Source organism: Ovis aries, chromosome 9 (genome assembly GCF_016772045.2).
Source record: "Ovis aries strain OAR_USU_Benz2616 breed Rambouillet chromosome 9, ARS-UI_Ramb_v3.0, whole genome shotgun sequence".
NCBI classification, from domain to species: domain Eukaryota; kingdom Metazoa; phylum Chordata; class Mammalia; order Artiodactyla; family Bovidae; genus Ovis; species Ovis aries.
In genome coordinates this window covers 69,147,950-69,164,176 of record NC_056062.1, presented here as the reverse complement: position 1 = coordinate 69,164,176, position 16,227 = coordinate 69,147,950, and the positions used below count along the sequence as shown (strand labels likewise).

Sequence of the window (16,227 nt, the reverse complement as noted above, 5' to 3'; positions counted from 1 at the left end):
GTTCTTCTGAATTCTTCTGTATATATTCTTGTATAGTATTCTTGCCACCTCTTCTTAATATCTCCTGCTTCTGTTAGGTCCATACCATTTCTGTCCTTTATTGAGCCCATCTTTGCATGAAATGTTCCTTTGGTATCTCTACTTTTCTTAAAGAGATCTCTAGTCTTTCCCATTCTATTGTTTCCCTCTATTTCTTTGCATTGATCACTGAGGAAGGCTTTCTCATGTCTCCTTGCTGTTACTTGCAACTCTGCATTCAAATGGGTATCTCTTTCCTTTTTTCCTTTGCCTTTTGTGTCTCTTCTTTTCTCAGCTATTTATAAGGCCTCCTCAGACAACCATTTTGCCTTTCTTTTTCTTGGGGATGGCTTGATCACTGCGTCCTGTACAATGTCACAAACCTCCATCCATAGTCCTTCAGATACTCTTGTCTATCAGCTCTAATCCCTTGAATCTATTTGTCACTTCCACTGTATAATTGTAAGGGATTTGATTTAGATCATACTCGAATGGTCTTGTGGCTTTCCCTACTTTCTTCAATTTAAGTCTCAATTTGGCAATAAGGAGCTCATGATCTGAACCACAGTCAGCTCCCCGTCTTGTTTTTGCTGATTATATAGAGCTTCTCCATCTTTGGCTGCAAAGAATATAATCAGTCTGATTTTGGTATTGACCATTTGGTGATGTCCATGTGTAGAGTCTTCTCTTGTGTTGCTGGAAGAAGGTGTTTGCTCTGACTTGTGTGTTCTCTTGGCTAGTTAAGTTATGCTCAAAATTCTTCAAGGTAGGCTTCAGCAATATGTGAACCAAGAACTTCAAGATGTGTAAGCTGAGTTTAGAAAAGGCAGAGGAACCAGACATCAAATTACCTACATTTTTTGGACTATAGAGAAAGCAAGAGAGTTCCAGAAAAACATTTACTTCTGCTTTCCTTTATTATGCTAAAGCCTTTGACTGTGTGGATTGCAACAAACTGTGGAAAGTTCTTAAAGAAATGAGAATACCAGACCACCTTACCTATCAACTGAGAAACCTGTACGCAGGTCAAGAGGCAACAATTAGAACCTTAAATGAAAAAATTAACTGGCTCAAAATTTGGAAAGGAGTAACAAGGCTGTATATTGTCACCCTGTTTATTTAACTCATATGCAGAGTACATCATGTGAAATGCCAGGATGGATGAAACACAAGCTGGAATCAAGATTGCAGGGAGAAATATCAATAACCTCAGATACACAGATGATAAAACTCTAATGGCAGAAAGCAAAGAGGAACTAAAGAGCCTCTTGGTGAAAGTGAAAGAGGAGAGTGAAAAAGCTGGTTTAAATTTCAACATTTAAAAAACTATGATCATGGCATCCGGTCCCATCACTTCATGTCAAATAGAAGGGGAAAAAGTGGAAGCAGTGATGGTTTAATTTTCTTGGGTTCCAAAATCATTGCTAATGATGACTGCTGCCGTCAAATTAAAAGACACTTGCTGCCTGGAAGGAAAGCTATGGCAAACCTAGACAGCATATTAAAAAGCAAAGAAATCACTTTGCCAACAAAGGTCCATATAGCCAATGGTTTTTCCAGAGTCATGTATGGACATGAGAATTGGACCATAAAGAAGGCTGAGCACTAAAGAATTAATGCTTTTGAATTGTCATGTTGGAGACTCTTGCAAGTCCCTTGGATAGCAAGGAGATCAAGCCTGTCAATCCTAAAAGGAAATTAACCCTAAATATTCACTGGAAGGATGATGCTGAAGCTGAAGCTTCAGTAGTTCAGCCACCTGATGTGAAGAGCCAGCTCATTAGAAAAGATCCTGATGCTGGGAAAGATTGAAGACGAAAGGAGGAGAGGGCAGCAAAGGATGAGATGGTTGGATAGCATCACTGACTCAATGGACATGAGTCTGAGCAAACTCTGGGAGATAGTGAAGGACAGAAAAGCCTGGCGTGTTTCAGTCTATAGAGCTGCAAAGAGTGGGACATGACTTAGAGACTAAATAACAACTCCTGAAATTCAGGCTTTCCTGGTGGTCAAGTGGTAAAGAATCCGCCTGCCAATGCAGGAGACTCCAGTTAGATCTCTGGGTCAGGAAGATCCCTTTGAGAAGAAAATGGCAACCCACTCCAGTATTCTTGCCTGGGAAATCCCATGGACAGAGGAGCCTGGAAGGCTACCATCCATGGGGTCACAAAAGATTCAGACATGACTTAGTGACTAAACAACAACTGTTGAAATTCATAAGTTGAACGCCAAGCCTCCAACTATATTTGGAGACAGGATCTTTACAAAGGTAATTAAGTTAAAAAGACGTCATTAGGGTGCGCTCTAATCATAGATGACTGTGTCCTGATAAGCAGAAAAGATTAGGATACAAACATGTACAACCAAAAGACTATGTGAAGACACAGGGAAAAGATGGCCATCTGTAAGCCAAGGAGAGAGGCCTTTGAAGAAACAACCCTTCCAAAATATTGACCTTGAACTTCCAGTCTTCAGATTTGTGACACAAAAAGTTTGTGTTGTTTAGGCCACACAATCTGTGGTACTTAATAGACTCTGCACTTCCTATTTCATGGAGTATATTATAAAAATGTGTTCATACTCTATAAAGTTCTTTAGAACCTTATCTCTCTGGAGCCACATACTCCTTCCATGCTAAGTTCTGCTCATATAAGTCACCAAGTTTATTGTTTCTCTATATTAAGAAGCAAGAAAGATTCCCCCAAAGCAACCTAACTCTATACCTTAATGAACTAGAGGAAAGAACTTAGTCCAAAATTAGCAGAAGAAAGGAAATAGTAAAGATTTAGAGCAGAAATAGTTCTATTTGCAATTTTTAAAGTTGCTGGGGCATGTACCCCAATGTTCATCGCAGCACTGTTTTATAATAGCCAGGACATGGAAACAACCTAGATGTCCATCAGCAGATGAATGGAGTATTACTCAGCTGTTAAAAGAATTCATTTGAATCAGTTCTGATGAGATGGTTATGACAGAAAAGATCTGGGGAATGCATGTAAGAATTAAAGATTTAGAGCAGAAATAGATGTCTTTGTAGTCCCAATTTCTGTCTTAGTACCTCACATATATCAGTTCAGTTCAGTTCAGTCGCTCAGTCATGTCCAACTCTTTGCGACCCCATGAATCGCAGCACGCCAAGCCTCCCTGTCCATCACCAACTCCCAGAGTTCACTCAGACTCCTGTCCATCGAGTCAGTGATGCCATCCAGCCATCTCATCCTCTGTCGTCCCCTTCTCCTCCTGCCCCCAATCCCTCCCAGCATCAGAGTCTTTTCCAATGAGTCAACTCTTCGCAGGAGGTGGCCAAAGTACTGGAGTTTCAGCTTTAGCATCATTCCTTCCAAAGAAATCCCAGGGTTGATCTCCTTCAGAATGGACTGGTTGGATCTCCTTGCAGTCCAAGTACTCAACAAATGCTACAGAAATGAATAGATATGCATAGAACCTGGATATCCAGACAACATATGCTTGATAGAAATTCATCCATATTTTGGAATAGTCTAATGAATACCTGTCACTACTATAGTGGACACATATTCAGAATTCTCATGTTTTCTTATTCCATAGCTCTCTTTGATATTTCTAAATAATGCTAAATAACATTATGTTAATCCAGCTACCCCTTTTACATACTGCATGCAGATACCTATTGCATTTTAATATGTCTGCCTTTTTATATTTCCCACTCATTTATTCAACATGCCTGACACAGTACTAGATCCTGAGAGTGAGAAAATAACTAAAATGCTATTTCAACATGAAGGAGGGCTTCCATGGTGGTTCAATGGTAAAGAACTCACTGGCCAATGCAGGAGACATGGTTTCGATCCCTGGGTTGGGAAGATCCCCTGGAGAAGGAAATGGCAACCCACTCCATGGAAATCCCATGAACAGAGGAGCCTGTCAGGCTACGGTCCTTGGGACTGCAAAGAGTTGGATATGGCTTAGTGAATAAACAACAACAACTGAAGGAACTCATAATTAGGCAGAAGAGACAGATACCTAAACAATTTATATTTCAGTGTGGTAAGTGCAATCATGAAGGTGTGCATGGAGTGTTAATATAGTGGTTTAATTAAATTATAAGCACAGACACATCTTACGTCTATGTATTTTCTAAGTCTCCCTCTGCCTCCAAATAATTATTGCTTCTTGGAGTGTGTATCTTCAGAAGCTGACTTTTTCCTGACCTTATTCGTTTTCTCTGGGGGGCCTTATTGGAACTGTGTACTGATTCCACCTAATGCCTGTGAGCATTTCCAGAAACCTCAATTCTGCTGTCATCCTCATTAAAGAATCACACAGAGAAAAGGTGCCTTTGGAGGACTTAAATCCCCTTTTTTCTTCACTTACCACCTCATATAAAGCTAGGATTGACAGCTAAATTTACCTTATTTGGAGACGTTGTAATATGTGAAGTGAAGCTTATTGGGCAAAGGGAACCATCACTGCTCTTTTTATCTTTCCCCAATGCTAGGACCTGGAATGTGGCGACACCATTCTTGGGGGGAAAGTAGCAATTCCCAGTAGTCAAAAGTATCTCAGAGGAATCTGAAAGAGTTGTGATGAGTCTAAGAGTTGACAAGCTAATATAAACCATTAGCCACTTCAGGACATAATTCAAATACCTATGTATCTGTTCAAATACTTTTAACTCTGTGTGTCTTTCATAGAGTATTCTGTGCCTGTGTTATCTGTCTTTAAAAATTCCTGCAGTCCAAATAAACGTTCACTGCCTGCTTTCCAGACTAGCATGATTACTGACAGGAAATGGTAATACTGAAATGCAGTACAGGCTTCTAATCATGACAATTATCACTTGAACACATTATCTTGTGTGATAACAGCCAGCTTCAACTATCTGGCCAGACATCTTATTTAGCATTTATTTGAAACATCTGACATGAAAAACATGGTCTCTTTAAGAAAGTAAGTTTTTAAAATATTTTCCCCAGTACTTTGTTATGTATATCTCAAGCCAACACTAGAATCTACCGCCAGTGAGGGAATTAAGCGAGCAGAGCATGCAAGTCAAGTTACTTTTGATATAGCCAACAGTGTAGAAGTAAATATTAAGATTGTATAGGGAGACAGGCAGAATTTTCAGCCTAAAACCCAAACAGGTAAACAGAGTTTTCAGGGACACCAGAAGGCTAAAGCAGAAGAGTTAATGAGGAACAGAAATCTTGTTCATGCTGGTGGTATCCTCTTTGCCATGTTGTATTTTCTTAACTGTTTACATGTCTGTTTTTTCTGCTAAACTATGAGTTCTTAAGATCAGGAATGGTCTTAAGATCATTTATGTCTATGTCTATTTATGTCTATACCCATGTACCTTTTGAAGAAAATGATGTAATGGAAAGGAGGCCCTTAGAGTAGAACAGCAACCGGGGTTCATGTGAAAGCACTTAAATATCTTAATATTAACCAACTGGGACTTTCCTGGTAGTCCAGTAGTTATGAATCTGCCTTTCAGTGCAGGAGATGTGGGTCCTTTCCCTGGTCAGGGAAATGAGATCTCACATGCAGTGCAGCAACGAAGCCCACGTACCACAACTAGAGATTCCTTGCGCTGGAATGAAAGATCCTTCATGAGGCAATGAAAGATCCTACATGCTGCAACTAAGACCCAGTGCAGCCAAATAAATGGATATTTAAGAAGAATATTATCCAGCTTTCCAGATGATTTGAGACTATGCATGTGATTAGATAGGTCCTCTCCGATTTTCCTATTTAGAATAATTCTCTCCAACATTACCTCACCTTGTTAACTTCACTCCCAATTCTTATCACAGCCTATGCTGTTTTTCAGTATTGGTTTACATCCTGTTCATGCGTGCATGCTAAGTTGCTTCAGTCGTGTCCAACTCTGTGTGACCCTATGGACTGTAGCCCATCAGGCTCCTCTGTCCAAGGGAATCTCCAGGTAAGAATACTGGAGTGGGTTGCCATGCCCTACTCCAGGGTATCTTCCCAACAAAGGATTCAAACCTGTGTCTCTTGCATCTCCTGCATTGGCAGGCAGGTTCTTTACCACTAGTACCAGCTGGGAAGCCACATCCTTCTCAGCTCGTGGTAATTCCGTGAAAGCAGGAAACTAATCTTCAGTCTTGTTCATTACTGCCCAATAGCTATTTGTTGCTTAATAACTACTTGCTGAATGAAGTTTTTTAAATATAAATTTATTTATTTTAATTGGAGGCTAATTACTTTACAGCCAGTCCATTCTGAAGGAGATCAACCCTGGGATTTCTTTGGAAGGAATGATGCTAAAGCTAAAACTCCAGTACTTTGGCCACCTCATGTGAAGAGTTGACTCATTGGGAAAGACTTTGATGCTGGGAGGGATTGGGGGCAGGAGAAGAAGGGGACAACCGAGGATGAGATGGCTGGATGGCATCACTGACTCGATGGACGCGAGTCTGAGTGAACTCCAGGAGTTGGTGATGGACAGGGAGGCCTGGCGTGCTGCGATTCATGGGGTCGCAAAGAGTCGGACACGACTGAGTGACTGAACTGACTTGCTTTACAATATTGTATTGGTTTTGCCATACATCAACATGAATCCACCAAGGGTATACACGTGTTCCCCATCCTGAACCCCCCCTCCCTCCCTGTACCATTCCTCTGGGTCATCCCAGTGCACCAGTCCCAAGCATCCTGTATCCTGCATCGAACCTGGACTGGCGATCTGTTTCATATATAATATTATACATGTTTCAATGCCATTCTCCCAAATCATCCCACCCTCACCCTCTCCCACAGAGTCCAAAAGACTGTTCTATATATCTGTGTCTCTTTTGCTGTCTTGCACACAGGGTTATCGTTACCATCTTTCTCAATTCCATATATATGCATTAGTATATCACACAGAGTTGGATATGACTGAAGCGACTTAGCAGCAGCAGCAGCGTACTGTATTGGTGTTTTTCTTTCTGGCTTACTTCACTCTGTATAATAGGCTCCAGTTTCATCCACCTAATTAGAACTGATTCAAATGTATTCTTTTTAATGGCTGAGTAATACTCCAGGAGGAGAAGGGGACGACACAGGATAAGATGGCTGGATGGCATTACTGACTCGATGGACGTGAGTCTGAGTGAACTCCAGGAGTTGGTGATGGACAGGGAGGCCTGGCGTGCTGCGATTCATGGGGTTGCAAAGAGTTGGACACGACTGAGTGACTGAACTGAGCTGACCTGAATACTCCATTGTGTATATGTACCACAGCTTTCTTATCCATTCATCTGCTGATGGACATCTAGGTTGCTTCCATGTCCTGGCTATTATAAACAGTGCTGCGATGAACATTGGGGTACACGTGTCTCTTTCAATTCTGGTTTCCTAGGTGTGTATGCCCAGTAGTGGGGTTGCTGGGTCATAAGGCAGTTCTATTTCCAGTTTTTAAAGGAATCTCCACACTGCTATCCATAGTGGCTGTACTAGTTTGCATTCCCACCAACAGTGTAAGAGGGTTCCCTTTTCTCCACACCCTTTCCAGCATTTACTGCTTGTAGACTTTTGGATCACAGCCATTCTGACTGGCATGAAATGGTACCTTATTGTGGTTTTGATTTGCATTTCTCTGATAATGAGCGCCAAAGAGTTGATGCTTTTGAACTGTGGTGTTGCAGAAGACTCTTGAGAGTCCCTTGGACTGCAAGGAGATCCAACCAGTCCATTCTGAAGGCGATCAGCCTGGGATTTCTTTGGAGGGAATGATGCTAAAGCTGAAACTCCAATACTCTGGCCACCTCATATGAAGAGTTGACTCATTGGAAAAGACTCTGATGCTGGGAGGGATTGGGGGCAGGAGGAGAAGGGGACGACAGAGGATGAGATGGCTGGATGGCATCACGGACTCGATGGACACGAGTCTGAGTGAACTCCAGGAGTTGGTGATGGACAGGGAGGCCTGGCGTGCTGCAATTCATGGGGTTGCAGAGTCGGACACAACTGAGCGATTAAACTGAACTGAACTGAACTGATAATGAGTAATGTTGAGCATCTTTTCATGTGTTTGTTAGCCATCTGTATGTCTTCTTTGGAGAAATGTCTGTTTAGTTCTTTGGCCCATTTTTTGATTGGGTCATTTATTTTTTCTGGAATTGAGCTGCAGGAGTTGCTTGTATATTTTTGAGATTAATTCTTCGTCAGTTGCTTCGTTTGCTATTATTTTCTCCCATTCCGAAGGCTGTCTTTTCACCTTGCTTATAGTTTCCTTTGTTGTGCAGAAGCTTTTAAGTTTAATTAGGTCCCATTTGTTTATTTTTGCTTTTATTTCCAATATTCTGGGAGGTGGGTCCTAGAGGATCCTGCTGTAATTTATGTCGGAGAGTGTTTTGCCTATGTTCTTCTCTAGGAGTTTTACAGTTTCTGATCTTACATTTAGATCTTTAATCCATTTTGAGTTTATTTTTGTGTATGGTGTTAGAAAGTGTTCTAGTTTCATTCTTTGACAAGTGGTTGACCAGTTTTCCCAGCACCACTTATTAAAGAGATTACCTTTTCTCCATTGTATATTCTTACCTCCTTTGTCAAAGATAAGGTGTCCATAGGTGTGTGGATTTATCTCTGGGCTTTCTATTTTGTTCCATTGATCTATATTTCTGTCTTTGTGCCAGTACCATACTGTCTCGATGACTGTGGCTTTGTAGTAGAGCCTGAAGTCAGACAGGTTGATTCCTCCAGTTCCATTCTTCTTTCTCAAGATTGCTTTGGCTAGTCGAGGTTTTCTGTATTTTCATACAAATTGTGAAATTATTTGTTCTAGCTCTGTGAAAAATACCATTGGTAGCTTGATAGGGATTGCATTGAATCTATAGATTGCTTTGGGTAGTATACCCATTTTCACTATATTGATTCTTCCAATCCATGAACATGGTATATTTCTCCATCTATTAGTGTCCTCTCTGATTTCTTTCACCAGCGTTTTATAGTTTTCTATATATAGGTCTTTAGTTTCTTTAGGTAGATATATTCCTAAATCGGAGAAGGCAATGGCAACCCACTCCAGTACTCTTGCCTGGAAAAATCCCATGGACGGAGGAGCCTGGTAGCCTGAAGTCCATGGGGTCGCTAAGAGTCGGACATGACTGAATGACTTCACTTTCACTTTTCACTTTCATGCATTGGAGAAGGAAATGGCAACCCACGTCAGTGTTCTTGCCTGGAGAATCCCAGGGACGGGGGAGCCTGATGGGCTGCCGTCTATGGGGTCGCACAGAGTCAGACACGATTGAAGTGACTTAGCAGCAGCAGCAGCATTCCTAAGCATTTTCTTCTTTTCGTTGCAATGGTGAATGGAATTGTTTCCTTAATTTCTCTTTCTATTTTCTCATTATTAGTGTATAGGAATGCAAGAGATTTCTGTGTTGATTTTATATCCTGCAACTTTACTGTATTCATTGATTAGTTCTAATAATTTTCTGGTGGAGTCTTTAGGGTTTTCTATGTAGAGGATCATGTCATCTGCAAACAGTGAGAGTTTTACTTCTTAGTTTCCAATTTGGATTCTTTTTATTTCTTTTTCTTCTCTGATTGCTGTGGCCAAAACTATGTTGGATAGTAGCGGTGAAAGTGGGCACCCTTGTCTTGTTCCTGACTTTAGGGGAAATGCTTACAATTCTGGACTGCCAGAGAATTCACTAATTTCTCTTTTAAAACGAAGAACTCCCACTTTTCATTTTGTATTACTTTTAAGGCATTCATTAACCTAATTCTTCTTAATAAGTTAATTAATTCTTTTCTGAGTTCTGTCACCTCAGTGCTGAGCCTTTCTGATTCTGATTTATGATGTTCTTTCACATCTTGAATCATTTGCTTAATGTCTATTAGGTTTGTTTTGAAATGGTAGGTTCTAGTTTGGTCTCTTTTGTGGGCACATCCTGGCCTGCTTTTCCCGCCTACAAAGATGCTAGTTTGCTCCGTATTTTTTCTTATAATAAATGTTGTATGAGATTTTCCCTGGCTACTTTCCTTATGCTCATTTCTATGGGAAATCAGGGAGGCTTGTGGGTTTTGTGTGTGTGTGTCCCCACCCCACCCCTCCTTGCCTTTTTACAGTGAGACTGGTGGAGAAAAGCTTTTCCAATTCCAGCATGCTCCCTCTTCTGTTGGTTTTGTGCAGTGGTCAAAACCTTGGTGTCTTACTCTCTGTAATTCCCTGGCCCTATTTCCTACCCCCTGAATTTTCCTTTACTTTGTCCTACTTGTTCAGGTGCTGCTGAGATTTACTCTACTCTCAGAGGCTTCTACTTCCTTCAGTTCAGTTCAGTCGCTCAGTCATGTCCGACTCTTTGCGACCCCATGAATCGCAGCACACCAGGCATCCCTGTCCATCACCAACTCCAGGAGTTCACTCAAACTCACGTCCATCGAGTCAGTGATGCCATCCATCCTCTGTTGTCCCCTTCTCCTCCTGCCCCCAATCCCTCCCAGCATCAGGGTCTTTTCCAATGAGTCAACTCTTTGCATGAGGTGGCCAAAGTACTGGAGTTTCAGCTTTAGCATCATTCCTTCCAAAGAAATCCCAGGGCTGATCGCCTTCAGAATGGACTGGTTGGATCTCCTTGCAGTCCAAGGGACTCTTAGGAGTCTTCTTCAACACCACAGTTCAAAAGCATCAATTCTTCAGCTCTCAGCTTTCTTCACAGTCCAACTCTCACATCCATACATGACCACTGCGGAAAAACCATAGCCTTGACTCGACAGACCTTTGTAGGCAAAAAGTAATGTCTCTGCTTTAGAATATGCTATCTAGGTTGGTCATAACTTTTCTTCCAAGGAGTAAGCATCTTTTAATTTCATGGCTGCTGTGCCTCATATCAGAGTACCAGCCAGTCTCAGGTTTTGGAGTCACTGAGTAGCTCAGCTGCTCTGACCCCTGCAGCCCTGCACAGGCATGCGCTGGCGGGGGCAGAGCCAACAAAGCACAAGCTCCCTCGCCCACTGCCCTGTTGCCGGGACTGTTGCTGCTATGCTGGGAGCCACACACTCCTGATGGCCAGGCACACCTGCTTGCAACTGAATTCCACTGCTTTGTAGCCTTAGCCAGTCAGCTTCCTTCCTCCAGCACAGAACTCAGAATCTGTGACTGTTATGGCCATACCCATTTGTATTTTGGGGCTTTCCAGGTGGCTCAGTGGTAAAGAATGTGCTCCCAATGCAGGAGCCACAGGATTTGCTGGTTCGATCCCTGGGTCAGGAAGATCCCCTGGAGGAGAAATGGCAAACCACTTTTCAAACTATTCATGGGGTTCTCAAGGCAAGAATGCTGAATTGGTTTACTGTTCCCTTCTCCAGTGGACCACACTTTGCAGAAATCTCCATCATGACCCATTTGTCTTGGGTGGCCCTGCATGGCATGGCTCATAGTTTCATTAAGTTAGACAAGGCTGCCATCCACATGGTCAATTTGGTTAATTTGGTTTTCATTCTGTCTGCCCTCTGATGGATGAGGATAAGAGGCTTGTGGAAGCTTCCTGATGGGACAGACTGGCTGTGGGGAGAACTGGGTCTTGTTCTGGTGGGTGAGACCATGCTCAGTTCAGTTCAGTCCAATCACTCAGTCCTGTCTGACTCTTTGCGACCTCATGGACTGCAGCACGCCCGGCTTCCCTGTCCATCACCAACTCCCAGAGTTTGCTCAAACTCATGTCCATCGAGTTGGTGATGCCATCCCACCAGCTCATCCTCTGCCGTCACCTTCTCCTCCTGCCTTCAATTTTTCCCAGCATCAGGGTCTTTTCCAATAAGTCAGTTCTTCTCATCAGGTGGCCAAAGTATTAGAGTTTCAGCTTCAGCATCAGTCCTTCCAATGAATATTCAGGACTGATTTCCTAGGGGCCATGCTCAGTAAATCTTTAACCCAATTTTCTTCTGATGGATGGGACTGTGTTCCCTCCCTGTAGTTTGGCCTCAGGCTAAACTATGGTAGGAGTAATGGCAGTAATGGAGACCTCCTTCAAAAATACTAATGCCAGCATACTGCACCTCCCAGGACTGCTACTGCCAGAGACCCTATTTCTGCACAGGCCACTGCTGACCCATACCTCCACAGAAGACACTCAAATACTCAAAGGAAGATCTGGCTCAGTCTCTTGTGGAGGTTACTGCTCCTTTCCCTGGGTCTTGGTGTGCACAAGGTTTTGTTTGCACCCTTTATTTGCATCTCTGGCAGGTTTGAGGTTTAATTTTAAATGCAATTGTGCCCCTCCTACTGTCCTGTTGTGGCTTCTGCTTTGCCCTTAGACGTGATGTATCTTTTTTTGGTGGGATCCAACGTTATCTTGTGGATGGTTGTTCAGCAGCTAGTTGTGATTTTGGTGTTCTCCCAGGAGAAGATGAGCATGCATCCTTCTACTCTGCCATCTTGAAATCATTTTTTTCAAAATTGGGAAAGTAGTACGTCAAGGCTGCATATTGCCACCTTGTTTATTTAACTTACATGCAGAGTACATCATGCGAAATGCTGGGATGGATGAAGCACAAGCTAGAAGCAAGATTTCTGGGAGAATTATCAATGACCTAAGATATGCAGATGACACCATCCTTGTGACAGAAAGTGGAGAGGAACTAAAGAGACTCTTGACAAAAGTGAAAGAGGAGAGTGAAGAAGCTGTCTTAAAACTCAACATTCAAAAAACTAAGATCACGGCATCTGGTCCCATCACTTCATGGCAAATAGATAGGGAAACGTGGAAACAGTGACATACTTTATTTCCTCGGGCTCCAAAATCACTGCAGATGGTGACTGCAGCCATGAAATTTAAAGACGTTTTCTCCTTGGAAGAAAAGCTATGACCAACCTAGACAGTGTATTAAAAAGCATAGACATTACTAGGCTGACAAATGTCTGTATAGTCAAAGCTACGGTTTTTCCAGTAGTCATGTATGGATGTGAAAGTTGGACCATAAAGAAGACTGAGCACCAAAGAATTAATGGCCTTTGAACTTGGTGTTGGAGAAAACTCTTGAGAGTCCCTTGGACTGCAAGGAGCTCAAACCAGTCAATTGTAAAGGAAATCAACCCTGAATATTCTTTGGAAGGACTGATGCTGAAGCTGAAACTCCCATACGCTGGTCACCTAATGCAAAGAGCCAACTCATTGGAAAAGACACTGATACTGGGAAAGACAGAAGGCGGTAGAAGAAGGGGATGACAGAGGATGGGATGGTTGGATGGCCTCACTGACTCAATGGACATGAGTTTGAGCAAGCTCTGGGAGATGGTGAAGGACAGGGAAACCTGGTGTGCTGCAGTCCATGGGGTCACAGAGTTGGACACGACTGAGTGACTGAATAACCAGTATTCTTGCCTGGAATATCCCACAGACAAAGGAGCCTGGTGGGCTACAGTCCATGGTGTTGGAAAAGAGTGGAATGCTTAGTGACTAAAAAACAACAGCTTTGTGGTAAATGTTACCCAGGTGCTTTGGCAACAGCAACTCCATGTGGTTGCTGTGCTTATGTAGTGGTTACTTGTTACTGGTTGCTTGTTTTTCCTTTTTGTTTTGTAGAAATTCAAAATTTTTAAACCTGGGCTTCTGCCATCTCTCGTATACCTGACAACTGCATTTAAAGCTGGGAGAAACCTGGAACTAAGCAGGTACAACCTCACACAGGCTCCTTAAGTTAAAGAGTAACCTTAAATAGTTATCAAATATGTTGCTCACCTCTCTATCCCTATCACCATTTTCCATACATGTAGCAGCTTATTTGTTTCCTAACCAGCTTTGCTGTATTCAGCTTTGCCCTCATCCTTCATGCTTGGTCTAAGCAATCTCCCAAACATAGGAATATACACTCTCTTTCCTGCCTGATAAACCCTAAACTTCATAGGAGGACATCAAACCACCCATCATCGGGCTTTTCTCTCTCTTTTGTCTGACCTCCTGTTGCATAAACTTCAAGCCCTATGCATAAATGCTGCTAGTCTGCTTGTGATTATGCACATATACCACATTGTTTCAGGACTCAATGCTTTTGTACATCCTATTGCTTCTGCTTGGAATGCCTTTTCCATCTTTCCCCTTATTGCTGATTCTTATTCAGCTTTCCAGACTTAACTGTCCTGCTCTGGGATCCCAGAGTTATCTTTTAGTTCTTATCATTTACCAGGTAAGATTTGTATAATCTAAGTGTCTGTTTCCTCCACTTCATGGTAAACTAGGCACCATAGCTTACCTTTGTGATCCTGCAATCATGTGTAGTGTCCTGCACATAGATAATGTTATCATTTTCACTGTTTTTTGCTTCCGTCTGTCCTTTCTGAGTCATTTTATCTGCTCTTGGTACTTCAGGTATGCTCTATGTCATTTACTACCATGGTACGTTAAAAGAAAAAATATTAAATTTCTCTCTCTAGCTCAGTCTGAACTCCAAATAATTTATTTACCTGCTTAGGCAATGTCGACACTTGTGTCTCCCAGGAATCCAAATCAAGACCGAACTCCCCATTAATGTCCCCGTTCTGGATCAATGGCACCTTGCTGATCATGCCAGAAAATAGGAATCATGATGACTCATTCTGTTTTCTGAACTCCCTAATCATCAAGTCTTTTTCTTTTTTTTTTTTACATCTTTATTTAATTTCTTACAATACTGCTTCTGTTTTATGTTTTGGTTTTTCGCAAGGCATGTGGGATCCCAGCTCCCTGATGAGGGATGGAACCTGCAGCCCCTGCATTGGAAGCCGAAGTCTCAGCCACTGGACTGCCAGGGATGTGCCCCTAATCATCAAGTCTTCTTAATTCCACTCACCAAGCCCATTTCAGATCCATCCTTTTTTTATTCACTCTCACTGTACCACTTGCAGCCCTATTATCTCTCACCTGAAGCCATTTACAATAGATTCCTAATATTACTCCTGTAGGCATTTTTTATTTTCTCTAATCTGTTTTATATATGACAGACAAAATAGCTCTTTGAAAATGAAAACCTGATCATATTGCTTACAGCCAATCAGTGGTTTTTTATTTCTCTTAGCATGAAGTCTGAAAATCCTTACATTGGCCTCTGAGTTCTTGTTCTTCCTGTTGCTCATGGGCTTCCTTTAAATTCCTCAAATCCAATCAACTTCATCTGTCACACAGTTATTCTTTTTCCTCTGCCTGGATGCTACTCTCCATCCTCCTTCCTCCTTACTAGACCAAACTCATTCTTTGACTTTAATATAGTAAACATTTCTCTGCTCTTTATAGTTTGATTATTTATGTATGTATTCCTAAACAACATAGTTTACTTTAGATTGTTTTTGAATTTTAAATAAATGAAATCAAATTACACGAATCACTTTATGACTTGTATTTTATATTCAACATTATGTTTAGAGGATTCATCTATATTGCTGTGAGTATAGTTTGTTCATTTTCATTGTTCTATAATATTCCACAGTTTCTTAAAATCTATTCTAGATTCAGTGAACTTTAAGTTTGTTTTCGTTTGGGGATGTAATGATGTATGAATGATGATGCTATGAACCTTATTATACATATACCTTGGCCTACCTGTATGCCTGTTTCATCAGGGTATATACCTATGACCTTCAGCAATTAAGGCCAAATTGTTTTATAAAGTGAGCATCAAGATTGTCCCCATATCAGGAGTATATGAAAGTATAGTATTATTGCTATACATCCTTGCGGACACTTTTTAATTTATACCAATCTGATGGAAGTATGTTTTGTATATACTTTTTATAATAAATCTGTTAAATGAGAAATGGCTGCGCTTTATAAAGTAATAATATGGCAGTAGGTGGTCATTGTTTCCAAAGATGACCACAGCAATACCTTCAACCCCACATGCCCTTTTGCAACATGATTTTGGAGGTTTTCCATTAAAAAGTAGAGTCTGTTTCTCTTCTCCTTCAATCTGGGTTGGCACCATAACTTGCTTTGGCTTCTAGGTACAGATCTTAAGAAGCCTGGCAGTTTTCACTTTTACTCTTAGGGGATCCAGCTGTGATATAAATAAGTTCAAGCTAGACTACTTAATGATGAGACACTATGCAGAAACAGGTCAAACCAGTCCCCAGGTATTCCAGCTACCCCAGCTAGGTCCCAGATACATAAGGGAAGCCATTTTAGACATTCTAGCCTCAGTCAAGCTTTCAGCTCGATGCAGCTGCATGAGTGAACTCAGCCAATACTATTTATCTATATAATAAATGGTTTTATTTTAAGCCACTAAGCTCTGGAAATTTTG

At 41.6% G+C, this 16,227-nt stretch overlaps 1 long non-coding RNA gene across 1 annotated transcript; it reads left to right on the top strand.

Annotated features, from left to right (window-relative positions):
* The first annotated feature begins 8,804 nt into the window (after window positions 1-8,804).
* Window positions 8,805-15,309, top strand: LOC132657191 (uncharacterized). The gene is made up of 2 exons (XR_009594990.1): window positions 8,805-13,627; window positions 14,656-15,309. It is a non-coding gene; the product is annotated as an uncharacterized LOC132657191 (long non-coding RNA).
* The last annotated feature ends 918 nt before the right edge of the window (window positions 15,310-16,227 follow it).